General features: G+C 42.4%; 1 pseudogene; it reads right to left on the reverse strand.

The window, feature by feature from the left end:
* Positions 1-17,002, reverse strand: part of LOC139381110 (1-acyl-sn-glycerol-3-phosphate acyltransferase epsilon-like) — a 60,157-nt pseudogene that overhangs the window by 30,408 nt on the left and 12,747 nt on the right.

The following is a 17,002-nucleotide window of genomic DNA, read 5'->3' on the forward strand; positions in this document are numbered from 1 at the left end:
GACCATGCCCCAGGAATACCTGACATGATGACTCCTTGCTGTCCCCAGTCCACCTGACTGTGCTGCTGCTCCAGTTTCAACTGTTCTGCCTTATTATTATTCGACCATGCTGGTCATCTATGAACATTTGAACATCTTGACCATGTTTTGTTATAATCTCCACCCGGCACAGCCAGAAGAGGACTGGCCATCCCACATAGCCTGGTTCCTCTCTAGGTTTCTTCCTAGGTTTTGGCCTTTCTAGGGAGTTATTCCTAGCCACCGTGCTTCTACACCTGCATTGCTTGCTGTTTGGGGTTTTAGGCTGGGTTTCTGTACAGCACTTTGAGATATCAGCTGATGTACGAAGGGCTATATAAATAAATTTGATTTGATTTGATTTGGCTTGGTGTGTTTGGACCATGATAGATCGTTGGTGATGTGGACACCAGGGATCATGAAACTCTCGACACGCTCCACTACAGCCCTGTTGATGTTAAATGGGGGCTTGTTCGGCCCGCCTTTTTCTGTACTCCTCGATCAGCTCCTTTGTCTTGCTCACGTTGAGGGAGAGATTGTTGTCCTGGCACCACACTGACAGTTCTCTGACCTCCTCCCTAAAGGCTGTCTCATCGTTGTGTCGTCAGTGTTGTGCCTACCAGTGTTGTGTCATCAGCAAACTTGGTGTTGGAGTCATGTTCGGCCACGCAGTCATGGGTGAACAGGGAATGCAGGAGGGGACTAAGTACACACCCCTGAGGTACCCCAGAGAGTCAGCGTTGTTGACATGTTGTTGCCTACCCTTACCACCTGGGGACGGCCTGTCAGGAAGTCCAGGATCCAGTTGCAAAGGGAGGTGTTTAATCCCAGGGTCCTTAGTTTAGTGATGAGCTTCATGGGCACTATGGTGTTGAATGCTGAGCTGCAATCAATGAACAGCATTCTCACATAGGTGTTCCTTTGGTCCAGGTGTGGAATGGCAGCGTGATTGAGATTGCATCATCTGTGCTCACATTGGCTACCGAGAGCGTTCAGAGTCATCCAGAACAGCTGGTGCTCTCGTGCATGCTTCAGTCTTGCTTGCATCGAAGCGAGCATAAAAAGGCACTTAGCTCGCCTGGTAGGTTCACGTCACTGGGCAGCTCGGATCTGGGTTTCCCTTTGTAGACCGTAAGAGTTTAAGCCCCGCCACATCCGACGAGCATCAGAGCTGGTGTAGTAGGATTCAATCTTATTAATGTTTTGACACTGCTTGTTTGATGGTTTGTCGGATGGCATAGCGAGATTTATTCCAGGCATCCAGATTAGTGTCCTGCTCCCTGAAAACGGCAGCTCTAGTATTTAGCTCGATGCGGATGTTGCCTGTAATCCATTGCTTCTGGTTGGGATATTTACGTACAGTCACTGTACCTCACACTCAACGTCAACAAAACAAAAGGAGATGATTGTGGACTTCAGGAAACAGCAGAGGGAGCACCCCCCTATCCACATCGACGGGACAGTAGTGGAGAAGGTGGAAAGTTTTAAGTTCCTCGGCATACACATCACAGACAAACTGAATTAGTCCACCCACACAGACAGCGTTGTGAAGAAGGCGCAGCAGTGCCTCTTCAACCTCAGGAGGCTGAGGGAATTCGGCTTGTCACCAAAAGCACACAAAACTTCTACATATGCACAATCGAGAGCATCCTGTCAGGCTGTATCACCGCCTGATATGGCAACTGCTCCGCCCACGACCGTAAGGCTATCCAGAGAAAAATACCTGCCCTCCAGGACACCTACACCACTCGATGTCACAGGAAGGCCATAAAGATCCTCAAGGACAACAACCACCCGAACCACTGCCTGTTCACCCCGCTATCATCCAGAAGGCGAGGTCAGTACAGGTGCATCAAGGCAGGGACTGAAAGACTGAAAAACAGCGTCTATCTCAAGGCCATCAGACTAAACAGCCACCACTAACATTGAGTGGCTGCTGCAAACATACTGACTCAACTCCAGCCACTTTAATAATGGAAATTGATGTAAAAAATGTATCACTAGCCACTTTAAACAATGCCACTTAATATAATGTTTACATACCCTACATTAGTCATCTCATATGTATATACTGTACTCTACATCATCTACTGCATCTTGCCATCTTTATGTAATAGATGTATCACTAGCCACTTTAAACTATGCCACTTTATATAATATTTACATACCCTACATTAGTCATCTCATATGTATATACTGTACTCGATACCATCTACTGCATCTTGCCTATGCTGTTCTATACCATCACTCATTCATATATGTTAATGTACATATTCTTTATCCCTTTACACTTGTGTGTATAAGGTAGTAGTTGTGGAATTGTTAGTTAGATTACTTGTTGGTTATTACTGCATTGTCGGAACTAGAAGCACAAGCATTTCGCTACACTCGCATTAACATCTGCTAACCATGTGTATGTGACAAATAAAATTTGATGATTTGACCCATACTTTAAGGCTGCCACAGACAATTTGATGATCCCTGCCAGTGACTCACTGGCATCAGTCATTACTATTACAATTTAAAATGGCGCTGACAATAGCTCAAATGAAGGGAAAGGGGGATACCTAGTCAGTTGTACAACTGAATGCCTTCTGAAATGCGTCTTCTGCACTTAACCCAATCACTTTGAAACAGCCTTGTCGATGATCAAAAAATTAAATAGAGTGTTTGTTAATTGCACATGTTTAGTATTAGTGGGTTGAAGACATCGCTTTGGCCTCCCGGGTGGCGCAGTGGTTAAGGGCGCTGTACTGCAGCGCAAGCTGTGCCATCAGAGTCCCTGGGTTTGCGCCCAGGCTCTGTCGTAACCGTCCGCGACCGGGAGGTCCGTGGGGCGACGCACAATTGGCCCAGCGTCGTCCGGGTTAGGAAGGGATTGGTCGGTAGGGATCTCCTTGTCTCATCGCGCACCAGCGACTCCTGTGGCGGGCCGGGCGCAGTGCGCACTAGCCAAGGTTGCCAGGTGCACGGTGTAGCCTCCGACACATTGGTGCGGCTGGCTTCCGGGTTGGATGCGCGCTTTGTACGGCTTCTTAACGGCTGGTTGGGTTGTGTATCGGAGGACGCATGACATTCAGCCTTCGTCTCTCCCGAGCCCGTACGGGAGTTGTAGAAATGAGACAAGATAGTAGCTACTACAACAATTGGATACCACGAAATTGGGGAGAAAAAGGGGTAAAATAAAAAAATAGAAAACATCGCTTTGCTTAGTTTTACTTCCTAAAGTGTTCCCCTTTAATACCTGAAAAAACAGAATTGTCTCGAACAACTTCATACCTGGCATGGTTGGGGCAGGTTGTCTATCACTGCTTTTGCCCAGTGTTGCCTCATACACAAACGGTGATATCATAAACAGCATCCAGGTGATCCCTCATGGTCTCTATGGCAATGTGAGAGGCTTTCATTCTTGGGGTCAGAACATGGTCTAAGGCAGCCAGCCCTGAGGGAAATAAACAGGAGAGCATTGGTTAACTGATGTGCCAGGCAACATGCAGTGGTAGCCCTTTACACTCGTACCTGTATAGATGTTGAAAATGGCAGATTTGGGCACTAATGTCTCAAATGGAACGTAGTAGCTGTACAGTAAAATGCTATACATGAGGTCAGAGCTCAGGCTCTGTGCTTCACATTGCTGTATGGTTTTTGATTGACGGCTGTACTGATCTTGAGCGTGACACATAGTCGTCCCCCTCTTCCCTCCCAGTAATTGGGCAACTTTTGCAAATGTTTTGTCTGAGTGAGGGAAATGCTGTAAATTAAGAGGACTCGAAGTATTTTGAAAGATGAGACATTGAGGATTATAATAAATACTGCTTTGATGTCATACAAGCCAAACACCCGTGAGTCCAAATGTGCACTGTACATTTCCAAATCATTAAACTCATATCATACAGCTGAAGTCAGAAGTTCACATACACCTTAGCCAACTACATTTAAAAACTCAGTTTCACAATTCGACATTTAATCCTAGTAAAAATGGTCTTAGGTCAGTTAGGATCACCACTATTTTAAGAATGTGAAATGTCAGAATAATAGTAGAGAGAATGATTTATTTCAGCTTTTATTTCTGTCATTACATGCCCAGTGGGTCAGAAGTTCATATACACTCAATTAGTATGTGGTAGCATTGCCTTTAAAATGGTTTAACTTGGGTCAAACGTTTTGGATAGCCTTCCACAAGCTTCCCACAATAAATTGGTTGAATTTGGGCCCATTCATCCTGACAGAGTTGGTGTAACTGAGTCAGGATTGTAGGCCTCCTTGCTCGCACATGCTTTTTCAGTTCTGCCCACAAATGTTCTATAGGATTGAGGACAGGGCTTTGTGATGGCCACTCCAATACCTCGACTTTGTTGTCCTTATGCCATTTTGCCACAACTTTGGAAGTATGCTTGGGGTCATTGTCCATTTGGAAGACCCATTTGCAACCAAGCTTTAACTTCATGACTGATGTCTTGAGATGTTGCTTCAATATATCCACATAATTTTCCTCCTCATGGTGCCATCCATTTTGAAGTGCACCAGTGCCTCTTGCAGCAAAGCACTCCCACAACATGATGCTGCCACCCCCGTGCTTCACAGTTGGGGTGGTGTTCTTCGGCTTGCAAGCCTCCCCCTTTTTCCTCCAAACATAACCATGGTCATTATGGGGCCAAACAGCTCTATTTTTGTTTCATCAGACCAGAGGACATTTCTCCAAAAAGTACAATCTTTGTCCCCATGTGCAGTTGCAAACCGTAGTCTGCCTTTTTTAAATGGCAGTTTTCGAGCAGTGGCTTCTTCCTTGCTGAGCAGCCTTTCAGGTTATGTCGATATAAGACTCGTTTTACTGTGGATATAGATACTTTTGTACCCGTTTCCTCCAGCATCTTCACAAGGTCCTTTGCTGTTCTGGGATTGATTTGCACTTTTCGCACCAAAGTACGTTCATCTCTAGGAGACAGAAGACGTCTCCTTCCTGAGCGGTTTGACGGCTGCATGGTGTTTATACTTGCGTGCTATTGTTTGTACAGATGAACCTGGTACATTCAGGCATTTGGAAATTGCTCCCAAGGATGAATCAGACTTGTGGAAGCCTACAATTGTTTTTCTGAGGTCACTGAATTTTGAAGGTAGGCCTTGAAATACATCGACAGATACACCTCCAATTGACTCAAATGATGTTAATTAGCCCATCAGAAGCTTCTAAAGCAATAACATAATTTTCTGGTATTTTCCAAGCTGTTTAAAAAGGCACAGTCAACTTAGTGTATGTAAACCTCTGACCCATTGGAATTGTGATACAGTGAATTATATGTGAAATATTACTTGTGTCATGCAGAAAGTAATGTCCAAACCGACTTGCAAAACTATAGTTTGTTAACAAGAAAATTACAGAGTGGTTGAAAAACAAGTTAATGACTCCAACCTAAGTGTATGTAAACTTCTGACTTCAACTGTATATAGTGTCAACATTCAGTTACAAGATATCATGTCATAGCCTGGGTTGTTCTGAACATAATTAGCCTGTTCATTGTGAAGAACATTTTCATGCACTGGACTCCTTTCTACGCACACAAAAATTACAGAATCGGTTTATCTGAATTGCCTAAGATCGTATTTCATAACTTAGCTTAAGAATCATGCCCAAGTGACCCAGATTGCGGTTTTATAATGGACGTTTTTGGATTGCGTCTTTGGAGAGGTGCATGGCCACTTGGAGACACCAGTCCTCTCACTCAAACCCTAGTTTGTTTATGTTTATTTTATTTAACTAGGCAAGTCAGTTAAGAACAAATTCTTATTTACAATGACGGCCTACCAAAAGGCATCCTGCAGGGACGAGGGCTTGGGATTAAAAAAAACAACAATATAAATATAGGACCAAACACATCACAACAAGAGAGACAACACAACAAAGGGAGAATTAAGACAACACAGCATGGTAACAACACAAAACATGGTACAAACATTACTGGGCACAGTCAACAGCACAAAGATCAATAAGGTAAGAGACAATACAACACACAAAGCAGCCACAACTGTCACAAAGTGTCCATGATTGAGTCTTTGTGAGATAAAAAACTGTCCAGTTTGAGTATATTGCAGCTCGTTCCAGTTGCTAGCTGCAGAGAACTGAAAAGAGGAGCGACCCAGGGATGTTGGTATGTTGCACCTACCCCACATTTTCCAGGAAAATTCCTCTCATGTATCCAGAGTATTTTCAGATTTTGCTAACGAAAATTAAAAGTACAGTAAATATAATAATTTACCACTAAAATGTAATAATTGTACCATTATCTCCAAACTGATCTTTCAATAAATGCTAACAGCAATACAGCAGTCCATTTAAATAATCAGGTCATATATCTGAATGGTAGACAGTGGACAAATTGCAGGATCAAATGGACAAACGAGCCCATACTTAATTGAGAGGTGACGAATGTAGTCTTTGTAATCACTAAAATCAGAAAGAATGTCGGCTGCACTTGAGACCAGCAATTATCTAAAACCATATATGAATTGGCGCCGGAGGATGACTGCCGTTTCATTTGTTTGTTTATTTGCATTTTTGTAACTTATTTTGTACATAATGTTGCTGCAACCGTCTCTTATGACCGAAAAGAGCTTCTGGAAATCAGAACAGTGATTCCTCACCTTGAACTGGACGAAGAATCTCTTTAACGAAAAGGACGAGAGGGATTTACTCCAGACACCCGAACACACCCTCATCTCTGTCATTCGCAGGAGAAAGAGACATAGCGGAAAGAGATCAGGGTGCCTTGTGAGGATCTGCCGACGAGTGGCTAATCTTCTCTTGCCATCCGTACTACTGGCCAATGCACAATCGCTGGAAAATAATGATATCAAAAGAAGTCTCAAGGTTGTGCTCACCTGAGGTAGAGTATCACATGATAAGCTGTAGACCACTCTACCTAGAGAGTTTTCATCTGTATTTTTGGTAGATGTCTACATACCACCACAGACCGATGCTGGCACTAAGACCGCACTCAATGAGCTGTATACCACCATTAGCAAACCGGAAAGAGCTCAGAGGCGGCACTCCTAGTGGCCGGGGACTTTAATGCAGGGAAACAAATCGGTTATACCCAATTTCCATCAGCATGTTAAATGTGCAACCAGAGAGAGAGAAATAAATTAATTTAAAAAAAACTAGCAATCCCCTTTACTCCACACACAGACGCTTACCAAGCTCTCCCTCGCCCCCCATTTGGCAAATTTGACCATAATTTTATCCTCCCGATTCCTGCTTACAAGCAAAAACTAAAGCAGGAAGCAACAGTGACTAGATCAATGAAAAAAAGTGGTCAGATGAAGCAGATGCTAAGCTACAGGACTGTTTTGCTAGCACAGACTGGAATATGTTCCGCGATTCCTCCAATGGCATTGAGGAGTACATCATCAGTCATCGGCTTCATCAATAAGTGCATTGATGACGTTGTCCCCCACAGTGACTGTACGTACATACACCAACCAGAAGCCATGGATTACAGGCAACATCCGCACTGAGCTGAAGGGTAGAGCTGCAGCTTTCAAGGAGCGGGACTCTAACCCGGAAGCTTATAAGAAATTCCGCTATGCCCTCCGACGAACCATCAAACAAGATCGAATCATACTACACTGGCTCTGATGCTTGTCGGATGTGGCAGGGGTTGCAAACTATTACAGACTACAAAAGGGAAGCACAGCCGAGAGCTACCCATTGACACAAGCTAAATAATTTCTATGCTCACTTCGAGGCAAGTAACACTGAAACATGCATGAGCGCACCAGCTGTTCCAGATGACTACGTAATCACGCTCTCCACAGTCGATGTGAGTAAGACCTTTAAACAGGTCAACATTCACAAGGACACAGGGCCAGACGGATTACCAGGACGTATACTCCGAGCATGCGCTGACCAACTGGCAAGTGACTTCATTGACATTTTTAACATCTCCCTGTCCGAGTCTTTAATACCAACATGTTTTAAACAGACCACCATAGTCCCTGTGTCCAAGAACACTAAGGTAACCTGCCTAAATGATTACCGACCCGTAGCACTCACGTCTGTAGCCATGAAGTGCTTTGAAAGGCTGGTCATGGCTCACATCAATATCATTATCCCAGAAACCATAGACCCACTCCAATTTGCATACCACCCCATCAGATCCACTCCACACTGCCCTGTCACACCTGGACAAACGGAACACTTGTGTGAGAATGCTGTTCATTGACAGTAGCTCAGCGTTCAACACCATAGTGTCCTCAAAGCTCATCACTAAGCTAAGGACCTTGGGATTAAACACCTCGCTCTGCAACTGGATCCTGGACTTCCTGACGGGACGCACCCAGGCGGTAAGGGTAGGGAACAACACATCCTCCACGCTGATCCTCAACATGGGGGTCGTGTGCTCAGTCCCCTCCTGTACTCCTGCCCTGGTATGTCAACTGCTCTGCCTCCGACCGCAAGGCACTACAGAGGGTAGTGCGTATGGCTCAGTACATCACTGGGGCTAAGCTTCCTGCCATTCAGGACCTCTATACCAGGCAGTGTCAGAGGAAGGCCCCACAAAAAAAGTGTCCAAGACTGCAGCCACGCTAGTCATAGACTGTTCCTACTGCTACCACACGGAAAGCGGTACCGGAGCACCAAGTCTAGGTCCAAGAGGCTTCTAAACAGCTTCTACCCCAAGCCATAAGACTACTGAACATCTAATCAAATTGCTACAAAGACTATTTGCATTGTCGTCCACCCGCGGATATTGCAGCAGTCAGCATGCCAATTGCATGCTCCCTCAACTTGAGACATTGTGTTGTGTGACAAAACTGCAGATTTTAGAGTGGCCTTTTATTGATCCCAGCACAAGGTGCATCTGCGTAATGGCCATTCTGTTTCAGCTTCTTGAAATGCCACACCTGTCAGATGGATGGATTATCTTGGCAAAGCAGATATGCTCACTAACAGGGATGTAAACAAATTTGTGCAGAACATTTGAGAGAAATAAGCGTTTTGTGCACAAACAATTTCTGGGATCTTTTATTTCAACTCATTAAACATGGACCAACATTTTATGTTAATATTTTTCTTCAGTGTAGTTAAATCTGTTGCTATGTAAACATAAGACTGCAAGTTTATCGAGTGCCACACTGGGTATATATTGCATTCCATTTCATGGTGATATGGCTGTGATGTTATAACTTCAGAAGCAGCTCACACAAGGGAAAGAGCAATTTCTCAAGCAAGAATTTTGCTAGGACATTCTGGGAGTGGTCCGAGAGAGGAAAACTAGCTGTTATTGGCAGAGGTTTGGAACTCTCGTTCTTATTGGTCTACTAACTAATTAACTGCCTGGTAAGGTCACCAGGCAGGCCAAAACGCTATTCTACCAAAGCAGACTGAAATTCCAGGCAGTCTTTTCAAACAGTACACTAAGGGCATTATCATTTTCACAATATTATTCCAACCAGTGTGGAAATATTAAAACACAGGAATATCACTTGACTGCACAGGGCATTTGATCTTTAGAGTATTAATAAAATTAAGCTAATGCTAAGTATAGAAAAATAAGTACATTATAGTAAACAAGTAGTATGTGGACACCCCTTCAAATTAGTGGATTTGGCTATTTTAGCCACACCCGTTGCTGACATGTGTGTAAAATAGAGCACACAGATATGCAATCTCCATAGACAAACATTGGCAGTAGAATGGCCTTACTGAAGAGCTCAGTGACTTTCAACATGGCACCGAGATAAGATGCCAACAAGTCAGTTAGTCAAGTGCTGTTATTGTGATGTGGACACGTCTTGGAGCAATGTTTCAAGCGAGAAGTGGTAGGCCACAAAAGCTCACATAATGGGACCACAGAGTGCTTCAGCTCATACAAATTGTCTGTCCTCAGTTGCAACACTCACTACAGAGTTCTAAACTGCCCCTGGAAGCAACGTCAGCACAATAACTTCACCGTGAGCTTCATGAAATGGGTTTCCATGGCCCAGATTAGCATGCGCAATGCCAAGCGTCGGCTGGAGCAATGGAAACACGTTCTCTGGAGTTATGAATCACTCTTCACCATTTGGCAGTCCAACTGACAAATCTGGGTTTGCCGGATGCCAGGAGAACACTACCTGCCCCAATGCATAGCGCCATCTGTAAAGTTTGGTGGAGGAATAATGGTCTAGGGGCTGTTTTTCATGGTTCGGGCTAGGCCCCTTAGATCCAGTGAAGGAAAATCTTATAGCTACAGCATACAATAACATTATAGACGATTCTGTGCTTCCAACTTTGTGGCAACAGTTTGAGGAAGGCCCTTTCCTGTTTCAGCATGACAATGCCCCCGTACACCATGTGAGGTCCATACAGAAATGGCTTGTCGAGATCGGTGTGGAAGAACTTGATTGGCCTGCACAGAGCCCTGACCTCAAACCCATCAAACATTTTCGGAATAAATTGGAGCCAGACGTAGTCGCCCAACATCAGTAGACAACCTCACTAATGCTTGTGGCTGAATGGAAGCAAGGTCCCGCAGCAATGTTCCAACATCTACTGGAAAGCCATTCCAGAAGTGGGGAGGCTTTTATATCAGTTAAAGGGGGCCCATGATTTTGGAATGAGATGTTCGACAAGCAGGTGTCCACATACATTTGGCCATGTAGTGTGGTAGTCGGCTACCAAACGAAAAAAATCCTACTTTATGAAAGAAAAGGTCATAAACAAGAAGCCATTTCAAACCTTTCAACTTGCTCTTGCTAATTAGGTCTAGCAACATAAATCACTTATAAGTCAGCAGTAACATACTTTTGTAATCACAAATTAACCTTTAGCCCAATTTATAAGCTACAGCCTCTGGAATATTTAATTAAAAGGAACTCACTGGTCCAAGCTGCCAAGCTCTTAGCACTGAACCAGCAATCCACTGACGAGGATAAAAAAAATAAATAGAACAGCCAGGCGACTTCTCATTTTGTCTAAGGTTCCACTAATGCGGTCAACAAACATTTGGGTTGTGAGATTTTGACAAGAGACTGCAAATAGTTAGTTGGGAAGTTAGATTGTATCCGCTGTCACGGCAAAGGTATCTTGCTTTTAAGTTGCAAATTGTATTTGTTAAAACCCTTGTAACCAAATACCTTATTACCCAAAAACCATTATACAGTTTAAAAATGTTGGGGGATTGAGTCCCCCTCTGTATTCTGCCACTGAACATGGCCAATGGGAAGTTGCTGAGTTTCAGAGGTTAAAGGTTGAAAAAGAAAGCAGTGCTACAACAATCACTTTCAATGTGGGATAAGGACTCCATTAAGCATGGGAGGGGAAGAAGGTGAAGTACCCATTCCAATGCATTACCCCTACATGACCCCCATTCGTTAATCCTCCCCAAAGCTTTGTGATTAGTCATGAAAGAATACACTAGCTCGGAATTTATAAATCAATGTGAAAGTATGAAAGAGCACCTTCTTTAGTGGCAAAAGCCTGACTGTCGCTGATCATCTTCTTGAGTTCAGGGTTGTATCGGGTTCCTTCTGGGAAGATGACAAGAAACATCTGCACCGAAATCAAAACAAACGGGGGTTTAAGTTACAGCAAGTGAAGTCTTGCAGGGGAGATCAGCACATCATTACTCGCAAGGTTAGTAGTCTAAGACTATGTTTCTACATAGAGCGCATTCGGAAAGTATTCAGAGCCCTTGACTTTTCCCACTTTGTTACCTTACAGCCTTAATCTAAAATGTATTAATCTACACACAATACCCCATAATGACAAAGCAAAATATCACAAGTGTTGAGACCCTTTACTCAGCACTTTGTTGAAGGACCTTAGGCAGGGATTACAGCCTCGAGTCTTCTTGGGTATCACACTACTAGCTTGGCACACCTGCAGATCCTCTGTCAGGTTGGATGGGGAGCGTCACTGAACAGCTATTTTGCGTTGTTCATCTTTCCCTCAATCCAGACTAGTCTCCCAGTCCCTGCCACTGAAAAACATCCCCACAGCATGATGCTGCCACACCATGCTTCACCGTAGGGATGGTGACAGGATTCCTCCAGACGTGACGCTTGGCATTCAGGCCAAGTTAAATCTTGATTGTATCAGACAAGAGAATTTTGTTTCTTATGGTCAGAGACATTTAGGTGCCTTTTAGCAAACGCGAAACGGGCTGTCATGTGCCTTTTACTGAGTGGCTTCCGTCTGGCCACTACCATAAAAGGCCTGATTGGGTGAGTGCTGCAGAGATGGGATAACCTTCCAGAATGCCTCTGTGGAGATGGTTGTCAATCTAGAGCCCTTTCAGAGTAGCCATCGGGTTCTTGGTCACCTCCCTGACCAAGGCCCTTCTCCCCCGATTGCTCAGTTTGGGCAGGTGGCCAGCGCTAGGAAGAGTCTTGACGGTTCCTAACTTCTTCAATTTAAGAATGATGCAGGCCAGTGTTCTTGGGGACCTTCAATGCTGCAGAAATGTTTTGCTACGCTTCCCCAGATATGTGCCTCGACACAATCCTGTCGGAGCTGTACAGACTATTCCTTCAACCTCATGGCTTGGTTTTTGCTCAGACATGCACGGTCAACTGTGGGACCTTATGTAGACAGATGTGTGCATTTCCAAATCATGTCCAATCAATTTAATTTACCAAAGGTGGACTCCAGTCAAGTTCTTGAAACATCTCAACGATAATCAACGAAAACAGGATGCACCTGAGATCCATTTTGAGTCCCAATTCAAAGGATCAGAATACTTATGTAAATAAGCGGTTTTCATTTTTTGCTAGAAATTTGCACAAATTTCTAAAAACCTGTTTTCGCTTTGCCATTATAGAGTATTGTGTGTAGCTTGATGAGGAAAAGGCAGTAACATACCTAAATGTGGAAAAAGGTCTTAATACTTTCCGAATAATCTGTACCCATGCACATATGAAAACCTGGTTGTCATGAAGACAAGACTAGTCAGAAAATCATGACAAAATGCTAGCACAGAAGCCCAGGGACAAAGGGTAGCCCAGAAGCTCAAACAACAAGCTGTGGATCTTAGTGTCCTGGGAAGAAGTTATTTGGCAACAGCTGTCCTTCCCGATATAGACTAGGCACAGGGAAACATTTAGAACGGACATGCCAGTGACCAAAACGGCTTTCATAAATATTTCAGTTGGTTTCATGTATATTTTAGAATAGCAACGCTCTTCAAAGAATGACAAATTGGGATAAAGTAAGAGCACTTTTATGGTATTTCACAGACACCCTCACAGCCCATCAATAGAATCCATTGAATGATGTGACAGTATTAAACATTAGTTTTGTTGGCAGCCATGTAAAAAGTTATTGGCTGCGATGCAAGAAATAACATGCTTATCACCAAAAATGCTTTCGGGAGTAAATAACATTCCCAAATCAGACAGTTTGTGCCAGTGTGCTCCTTAAATACTTACTGGTGTTCCCAACACTGTTTGTGACGAGAGCTTATTTTTCATTGCCTTCTCGTCAAACTTTGCGCTTCGCTTCACGTAGACACCTCCATGCTAAAAATGAACATTTGATTAAAAAAAATTATACCAAATAGGCTTAAATCACTCTTACCAACAAGCACAATATATATTATAGCATCTACCAGTCCAAAACTTTTAGATAAATATATTACCTGAGAGAAATACCATCCGTATAATGGGAGCCATTTCAGCCCATCTTTTAGGACGTATCTCACATGGCCAAGTGCTTTCTGCCTAATGGCTAACATGTCAGCAATGATCCAGTCCGCTGTATGACAAGAAAAGAGAAATCAAGGGTCTTAGTCCAACTGCATCATGTGCCAAACTTTAACAAATGATTCTCACTCAGAATGAACAGAAATGAATTAGTTAAGCATGTTGTTGAAAAGGAACAGCTCACCTGTGCATTGATGGTTGGAAAGGTAGACTACATTCTCTTTTTTCTTTGGCACGTCTCCATAAATAACAATCTAAAGAAGAATGAACACCATTTTACTAGGCCTAAAAGACATAAGGGCATAATGACAAACAGAAAGTCATACATAAGTCATACATAAATCAGATAACATTGGCAATAGGCTAGATTTGTTCCTACCAACCTAAGGATTCATTTCATAACGCCCATGTAACAATAGCTCAAACACAGACCAAATCGAACATGGCACATATTGCACTTTTACTTTCTTCTCCAACACTTTGTTTTTGCATTATTTAAACCAAATTGAACGTTTCATTATTTATTTGAGGCTAAATGGATTTTTATTTATGTATTATATTAAGTTAAAATAAGTGTTAATTCCGTATTGTTGTAATTGTCATTATTACAAACAAATAAATAAATAAATAAATAAATAAATAAATAAATATTGGCCGATTAATCGGTATCAGATTTTTTTGGTCCTCCAATAATCGGTATCGGCGTTGAAAAATCATTATCGGTCGACTTCTCGTTCTCATACCATGCGGAATTTAATAAAAACAAATCTAACATGGGGACTTTACATTTAAGAGGCGTGGTGCCACATAAAATAAACAAATAAATAAAACAGCATACCACAGGTAAAACTTGATGCCGAATGCAATATCCCAGACTCATAAAGCACTAAACGTATACAGATCACATTCACACGTTTTTAACTAGCCATTATTTTGCTCCCTAGAGGACTGGTGAAATAGCCCAACACTAATGACAACCGGTTCGGTTTCAGTTAGCTTCTTAAAATAAATCAGTTTTCGTGAAGAAAAAAAACTATAGTGTCCGACCCGTCTGGGCTACACACTAATATGACACCTCTGTGCAAAGGTGAGACTCTCACGAACACTGTTGTTTTGCTCTAGGACGCCTACAGGCCTCACAAGACTAGTCTGAAGGACACCCAGTAACAGTTGAAAAATTAAATGGAAGTATATATGGAGACTGTTTAGTTCCAAAAATATATCCTGATCTTATCTCTCAGATATAGGTCAGACACTCAGAACAAACTGACTACATTTTGAGGGGGGGACTATCTGTTCCATATAGTGAATATATTAGTCAATGAGTTTGTATGGGCTAATAGCAATAAGGCCAAATAAAATGTTTAAACAAAAACGTGTATATATTTTATACTTCAAGGGGTCTTCAAATTGATCAATTTTTGGAATGACCTTTAACACAGAATAAAACAATTATAGGGTAGTTAACATAAATGTAACATATGGATATGCACACATCAAAAGTCCCAATGCAAAGTTACACCTCACTTCTCTATTTTTCAAGTTATTACTTAAACCAATCAGAATTCCCGAACCCACGTCGGGAATTGTTTGAGGTGATATAATATTTCCTGTAATGTAAACTCCAACTGAAATAACATCAAATGTATAACTTCAGCCAACAAATGTATATTTTCAGCCAACAAGCAAATACTTTATGAATTTATTGTTACAAATCAACTTTACGTTAGCAATTGCCTGACTTGTGCAGTGCAATCAACACCTGGCTTACAGCTACATTAAAATAAACCAAAGTTTGGGAAATACATAACACCATCTAACCAGTTATCAAAGAATGTTAGCTATATGCAGTAATCCTAGCCAGCCAGCTAATGTTAGCCATTTAACCAAATAGCTATTTGCCTCGCCAATCACCACAGTTATGGTCAGCAAGCCAGAGCCCAACAACTGGAGACCAGCTAGACCACCACAACTAAAACATAACCACAGATCAAAAGCAAAGAGAGCAGAGACTTACAGATTGTTGGCTGGGGCTCAGCCGACGATAAAACCTTTCAGAGTGCAGGTTGAGTTAGCTACAAATGCAAGGGGGAGGTGGCACTTCACCATGCTGAGGGAAATCTAATAGCAAGAAAATCTAAATTAGATAGATTCCAGATGTCAGTCAGCTAGTGTGCTAGCACTAAGCCAAGGAGGGAAAAGTTACAAAACTCCCATAGCCAAATCCACAGGGAATATGGTGAAAAGGTGACCAAAAGAAAGAGAACAGACAAGGTGCTACACAATTAGAGCAATTGGTGGGAACCCACGGCTAGAAGGCACCAGAGCCTGCCATGCTAACGGGTTCCCACTAGATAACACAGCCACAAAATCTGAAGAGTATGAGGATGCTAACCTTCGCCAGCTACAGAGCTAGCATACAAACTTGGTAGCAGAGTAGATCCTCCATTTGACGTTGATAAATACTGCAGTGGGTAGTTTAGAAGATACCCGAAAATAAGTTAATACATTTGTAATAACCCAAAAATATAAGTTTGTAGTTATAGGTGCCAGATCTTAGTTGTAGTCACGTTACTAACTCTGACCACATTGTTGTTACTTTGGTGAGTAAGAACTCATGCTTCATACCCTTTAACAAGAGCCCCATAATGGTAGTGACTGCCCATTACTGCTTAACCATAATTTGTAAGCATTACTTTTAAGTAATATACTGAAATATTGTTAGTTTTAACATCTTACCTTGCTTCAAAGTAGCCTAGCAAAATCCAACCACAGAAAGGTGGAGGTAATTATTTTATAAAGACTTCCTATTGGTTTTCATAACTTTCTTTCATTGCCCAGAAGCCAAAGGCATAATCCTAGTCATTATCAACCAATCCTAGTTGTTACTATTAGATTCCCTCTCTTAACTGACATTTTCATCTCTGTCACATATGGAACTACTCGCATTCGGTGAACTGTTTAGAACGGTGGTTTCCCACGAACTGCATTTTGGCAAATGTTTGAAAATGGCTATTTATTAGCTGCTTCATTATACAGGAGTAGCATGTTCAATAATAGGCTATAGCCTTTTGACTAAGATGATAGGCTTGCTATTGTTGCATGTTTTCATTAAGAGGCAATTTCTCTGCAAAACAGGTATGACTGAAGAATGAAGCATCTGTTCAAGATGGCTTTGCTACACAGAAAGCAGCAATTGATTACTTCATTGTCACTGACTAAATCAGCAGACCTAACGTGCATTCGGAAATTATTCAGAACCCTCAACTTTTTCCACACTTTGTTATGTTACAACTTTACTCTA

This window comes from Oncorhynchus clarkii, chromosome 23 (assembly GCF_045791955.1).
Source record: "Oncorhynchus clarkii lewisi isolate Uvic-CL-2024 chromosome 23, UVic_Ocla_1.0, whole genome shotgun sequence".
NCBI classification, from domain to species: Eukaryota; Metazoa; Chordata; class Actinopteri; order Salmoniformes; family Salmonidae; genus Oncorhynchus; species Oncorhynchus clarkii.